A 6,972-nucleotide genomic window follows, 5' to 3' on the forward strand; every position below is an offset into this window, starting at 1 on the left:
AATGTAGCCCTTGAAATTAGATTTCCAATGCCGCCGAAATCAGATAGTTTGGAGTTCGTATGAAAGAAATATGCTCGAAATGGTGGACACTGTCAAATCTGTTGCGAGATTCCTTCTTCCAATTTGATTTATTTCCTTATTTGCAACTTTTTTCCTTTCTTTTTTTTTTGATCTTTTTTTCCTTCATGGACACCTAATTATCGTTTTTCACCTATAAAACACAAAATCAATCAATTAAAACACAAATATAATTAAATCTAAACAAAAGATCCACGTAAAGTAAATATATTGAGTGTAAAATTCACACTCAACACACACACTAACAACAATATTTCTCTCCACCGCCACTTCGATGTTGGGCCGAAACTGCGGTTCAACGTCAGACTGGTGCTGCAACCAGTTTGGGTTATGCGGCACCGGAAATGACTACTGCGGCAGAGGCTGCCAGGCCGGGCCATGCTCTGCCGGACCTGCCAACAACGGTGGCTCCATCGGTAATATTGTGACTGACGCGTTCTTTAACGGGATCTCCGATCAGGCCGCCGGGAGCTGCGTCAGGAAGGGGTTCTAACGCGCTATGCGTTTCTTGAGGCGGTCAACTCGTACACGCAGTTTGGCATGGTGGGTTCCGCTGACGACTCGAAGAGGGAGATTGCGGCCTTCTTTGCACACGTGATGCACGAAACTGGACGTAAGTTTCTCTAGTAGGTTGGCTCTATAACAATTCAAAAGGAAAAATATTTTATTTTAATGAATTGACGATCAAGCTATAAGTTCTAGGGCCATCTTTGTCAAATTGACCATTACGTGAAGGTTGATTTTGGCTATCAGTTGTTTGCCCACTAGCTTAGTAGCAAAATTATAAACATTTTTTTTGGGCACCTCTACATATGTGCCGGTATGTTAAAATAACGTTAAAGTCCCTGTGGTATTGATAATTACAATCACACCCCTGAAATAATTACCGGAACCAAGATTTCATGATCTAGAGACCGATATGCACTATATTTGTTTTTCGCGGGACCGTTAATGCTACCAAATTTATAAATCATATATATATATATATATATATATATATATATATATATATATATATATATATATATATATATATATATATTAATAATAATAATAATAATAATAATAAGGATTGAAGAAACGTTAGGGGAGCCATGTTGTCTCCAGCACTTTCTAAAATTAATAGTCTATTAGTACACTAACAGCATTAGAGATACTACTTGGAACATCTGTTGTTGATAGGGGGAGGGGTGGAGGTGGGCTGGTAAGTTTAGTGGATAGGAGGATGGGGTTGGGGTGGGGACTGAGGCCTAGGCGTAAGGCCTGGGCTCTCACGCACCCCTAGCTCCCTCCGTGAATTCACGTTTTGCTTTTTTTTCTTTCAAAGTTAGGTCATCCCATTTTTTTTTCTTTTTTTTTTCTTCTTTTGTTTCTATCTTTCTTTTCTTTATCTATTTTTCCTTTCTTATTTTTTTTAATTCGTTTATTTTAATTTTTTATTATTATTATTATTATTATTATTATTATTATTATTATTATTATTATTATTATTATTATTATTATTATTATTATTATTATTATTATTATTGTTATTATTATTATTATTATTATTATTATTATTATTATTATTATTATTATTATTATTATTATTATTATTATTATTATTACTATTATTATTATTATTATTATTATTATATTATTATTATTATTATTATTATTATTATTATTATTATTATTATTATTATTATTATTATTATTATTATTATTATTATTATTATTATTATTATTATTATTATTATTATTATTATTATTATTATTATTATTATTATTATTATTATTATTATTATTATTATTATTATTATTATTATTATTATTATTATTATTATTATTATTATTATTATTATTATTATTATTAAAAATATCCAATATTAACAGATCTATATATAATAAATTTTATAAAGCTAAGGAAATGCAGATCATCTCGTATAATTTAAAAATGAGTTTTGAAATAATTTGATGTTTGAATTGAATCTTAAATCGTAAGATTTGAATCAATTAAACTCATGTGCGTTCAATTCGAAAACAATATTCAAAGATTTGAAACGATTAAGCTCAAGTCATTTCGATTCGTAGACAATATTCAAATATTTGAATCAGTTAAACTTAACGTACAATTTACAATAACGTATTAATCGAAGTAACTATGTATAGTTAAAGTGTAGTATTTTTTTTAATTGAATTTTATCGTAAAAATAATAAAACTTAATTTGTAATCGTAAGATTTAATCGAGTCAAATATTATGAATAGATTAAATCTTACTATTTACGATTTTATTCTTACAATTTTTACAAATTAAATTTATTTTTATTTTTATTAAAATTGAATTAAAAGGATATTAGACTTGTTAATTATAAATAGTTTAACTCAATTAATAAGTTCTTGTCAATGGCTGAACCTAATTGATTCAAATCTTTGAAACATATTTACAAATTAAACGAACTTGAGCTTAATCGATTCAAGTCTTACGATTTGATTCTTACATATGTTAGGAATTAAATTTATTATTTGTTATGATAAAATTTAATTAAAAAGAAATTAGACTTTAGTTATAAATAATTACTTCAGTTAATATGTTCTTATCAATTATTAAGCTTCAATTATTCAAATCATTGATTAACGTTTACTAACTGAAAGGATTTGAGCTTAATTAATCAATCAAATATTTCTATTTGATTAAACTAAATATTAAAACAAAAACCACAATATACTATTTTGAGTATATAGTTTTATTTTAAAGTAAGAAAACTAATTGGAATGAGTTACAATCTATTTTTTTTCTTCTACATAAACATCTTATTTATTTTTTATATTCGAATTTGTAACACTATCGATTTATTAAGTCAGCTTGTATTAAGAGGGTGTTTGGCTAAGCTTATAAGATGTTAAAATGAGCATATAAGATGTTTTAGAGCTTATAAGCTCTTCCAAAGTGTTTGATAATTTTTTTAAAAAAGATCTTTTTTTTTTTTTAAAATAAGTTGTTGGAGAGCAAATAAGATTTTTTAAATAAGTACCTCTACCCCACCATTTTATTTAAGATCTTATAATGAGTAAAAATAGGAAATAAGCTTATTATCCAAACACTCTAAAAATTAATCATAAAAATAAGATGTAATAACTTATAAGCTCTTAAAACATCTTATCAGATGTAAGAACTTATCAACTGTTTAAAATAAGCTTAGCCAAACACCCTCTAAGTGTATGTTTGGCTAAGCTTATAAGCTCCTAAAAACTTCTCATAAGATGTTTAAGAGCTTATAAGTTGTTAAAAAGTGTTTGGTTAAAAAATTGGAAAAGATCTTAATTTTTACCAAAAAATAAGCTGTTAGGGAGCTTATAAGATGTTTTTAAAAAAATACCTCCACCCCACCTTTTTTCTTGAAGATCTTATTTGCTTCTTTGCTAAAACACTCAAAATACAAAATTATCCTCAAATATTTTATTATATTACATGAATACTAATAACATTTATATTTTACCAATACAACGTTTCTTGTAATAAAGATTAATAAGTAGTTAGAATACAATTATCATAATAATTGTAAAAAAAAATTCCCTATTTATATTTTATATGTATATAAAAATACCCGAATATTCTTATTATCTCAATAATAAATTATATTTCTCTTATGTATTAAAAAAGTTATATTTTTTTCGAGCCTTTATTTTATATCAATATATTAATGGAACGAAAAATTAAAACTTTCACAAACCTGTTTCATTAAAATATTTTATTACACTTCATTTTATTTTAAAAGAATAGTCAAATATCACATCAACATACAAAAAAATAAAAAAAATCATTTAGTTTATTTAATATATAATTTTATATTATTATTTTTATTTGTAAAATTATTTTGTAAATTGTATAATAATATTTTAGGAACAAAAGTATTTGAGTCAAATAAGTTTAACTATCATAATGGCATCATATACTTTTTTGTCATTATGGCGATAAACAGACCTTCTATTTCTATACAGCTGAACAACTTATAAAAACTAAAAGTAACGTATAAGCTACGTATCTCCAAACAGCTTAAAAATAATTTTTAAAATAATATCTAACAACTTATCATCTCCTAATTCATCTTATCAGATGTATGAGCTTATAAGATATTTTAAATAAGTTTAGCCAAACGGGCTCTAAGTCATACATTTGTTTATATTTAATTGAGTATTCTTTATATTTTTCAATAGTGGAGTTTATTAATTTATATAATTAATAATAGATATTTGGGGATATTGAACCGCAGTTCTTTATATTATTTTTAAACTTTATTATATTAAATTTGTTAATAATTTATTTAACATTATTTAATAATAATGAATGTCGCATTTAATATTCTATTTAACATTATTTAAATACTTATATTTATTATGACTTTACATTGTGTCTTGCCAATATATAACATAATTCTTAGATGTATTAATATAAGTTAATGTGCTCTAATGGTTATCAATGTTGATAGTAGTAAAAGGTCTCAAGTTCAATTTCCAATTAGTGATTGCATTTTAGGGCAATTATTATTCATCAAATGAAATTGAATCACTGAGTTGACCCGACTTCATCAAATGAAACTGGGTGTGGGTCCCGACTCAAATCTTTTAACATATTTTAATGAAACTAAATCACTGAGTTGACCAGACTTCATCAAATGAAACTGGGTGTGGGTCACTGAGTTGACCCTTCTCAAATCGTTAAACATATTTAAATTAATTATTTATTAAAATATAGTCAGGGTTAAATTAGACAATTCGATATTAATCTATTTTATATTAGTTTAATAAAAAAAAAATCGAATGATACTTTGGTAAATTGCTTTATTTTTTGACCATGTTATTTTCCTAGGGTCCATATTTAATCTTAGAAAATTAATGATGATTGAAGCATAACTCATATAAGTTTAGAACACGGGGTATCTCACCGTAGACAAATCCAATTATTCATCCAATTTTTATAATGGACTTAAATACATTCTATCGGTGCTATTTTTTTTAAGGGCGAATGTCAAAAAGGCCCATTAGATGGAACTTAAATGCATATTGGTCCACAAAAAAAACATCCTCTCAATTAAACCCATCCCCATGTCTTTAGTCTCAAATACCCTCCATAATATAATTCTTATCAATTGTATCCATTATGCTCTAACTTCCTTAATATTACACATTGACCCCGATTTAAACAAATATATCACATTAACCCCCAAAATATTTTTTTTGTTCAGAAAATAATTTTTTTTTTCTGAATTTTTTTTTCCTGGCCAGATTCCGTCGTTTTTTTTCTTAGAAAAAAATATTTTAATTAATATTACTGTCTTGGCTACTAAATTACTGTCTCTGACACTAATATTACTGTTTGGGACGGTAATATTATGAATATTATTTTCCCGAACAGTAATATTATTAATATGATTGTCTAAGACAGTTAAATTACTGTTGGAGACAGTAATTTAGCAGCCAATTCAGTAATATTAATTAAAATAGTTTTTTTTAAGAAAAAATATTTCAAAAAAAAAAAAATCAATTAACAGTTAAATTAATGTATCCGACACTTAAATAACTGCTGCAGACAGTAGTTTAGGAACGAATACAGTAATATTAATTAAAAATATTTTTTTAAGAAAAAAAAAATAAAATCAATTAATAGTTAAATTACTGTCTCCGACAGTTAAATAACTGCAAGAGACAGTAATTTAGCAACGAAAACAGTAATATTAATTAAAAATATTTTTTTTAAGAATAAAAAAGTCAATTAACAGTTAAATTACTGTCTCCGACAGTTAAATAACTGCTGGAGACACTAATTTAACAACGAATACAGTAATATTAATTAAAATATTTAAAAAAAAGTCAATTAACAGTGAAATTATTGTCTCCGACAGTTAAATAACTGCTGGAGACAGTAATTTAGGAGCAAAGACAGTAATATTAATTAAAATATTTTTGAAGAAAGAAAAAATAAAAAAAGTCAATGAACAGTTAAATTACTGTCTCCGACAGTTAAATAACTGCCGGAGACAGTAATTTAGCTGCCAAGACAGTAATATTAATTAAAATATTTTTTTTAAGAAAAAACAAAATTATAAAAAAAAAAGAAAAAAAAGTCAACGTCGGAGACCCGACGGTTAACGGCAGTTGACCGGCCGGAAAAAAATTTCAGGGAAATTTTTTTTTTCAATAAAAAAAAAAAAGTCAACGCCGGAGACCGGCGGTCTCGAGCGGTCAACGGCGGCGACCGGCGGTCTCTGGCGGTCAACGACGGCGACCGACGGTCTCCGGTGATGGCGGGTCACAATTGTGGTCAAAATTGAAATTATGGTTAAAATTAGTTTAAATAACCTCAAAGTAGTAGCAACGGATAGAATCATATCTTTCAAAACTGCATTGTGGTATTGGATGAACAATTGCCACGACCGCAATATTTCGGGTCTACTATTCGCCGAATAGTATTTGGGCCATAAACGGGCCACTTGAATGTGATGGGGCGAACCGACACAGTTAGCGCTCGTGTTCAGTATTTCACACAGTATTGTGATCAGCTTGGAGTTGCTCCAGGTAATGATTTGAGATGTTAGTATCCTGTGATTAAAATTCATGATTGATGAGATTATTTATCTTGGTTTTTAATTTGTTTCACCAAAATAATTGATGGATTAGATTGGATTAACTCCCTACTGACTAATTAATTATTTAGTTAGTAGTATGTTCGGTTTCTTAGATTAGATTTTCTATTAAATTTGTTAAAATCATTTATTATATATGAATTGTCTATAAAACCACTTAGTTTATAATAATAAAATATAATTTTAAGGATAAAATTGTATTTTTCCTTTTTAGTCACCACCTATTAAATTAATCTCAGGGGGAAGGGTGCTACTAATTTAATGAAATAG

The 6,972-nt window shown here is 26.8% G+C and overlaps 1 pseudogene; it reads left to right on the plus strand.

Annotated features, from left to right (window-relative positions):
- The first annotated feature begins 352 nt into the window (after window positions 1–352).
- On the plus strand, window positions 353–6,654 carry LOC105965240 (endochitinase EP3 pseudogene; annotated as a pseudogene).
- Window positions 6,655–6,972: the final 318 nt, after the last annotated feature.

This window comes from Erythranthe guttata, chromosome 7 (assembly GCF_056151865.1).
Source record: "Erythranthe guttata isolate IM_541 chromosome 7, IM_541, whole genome shotgun sequence".
NCBI classification, from domain to species: domain Eukaryota; kingdom Viridiplantae; phylum Streptophyta; class Magnoliopsida; order Lamiales; family Phrymaceae; genus Erythranthe; species Erythranthe guttata.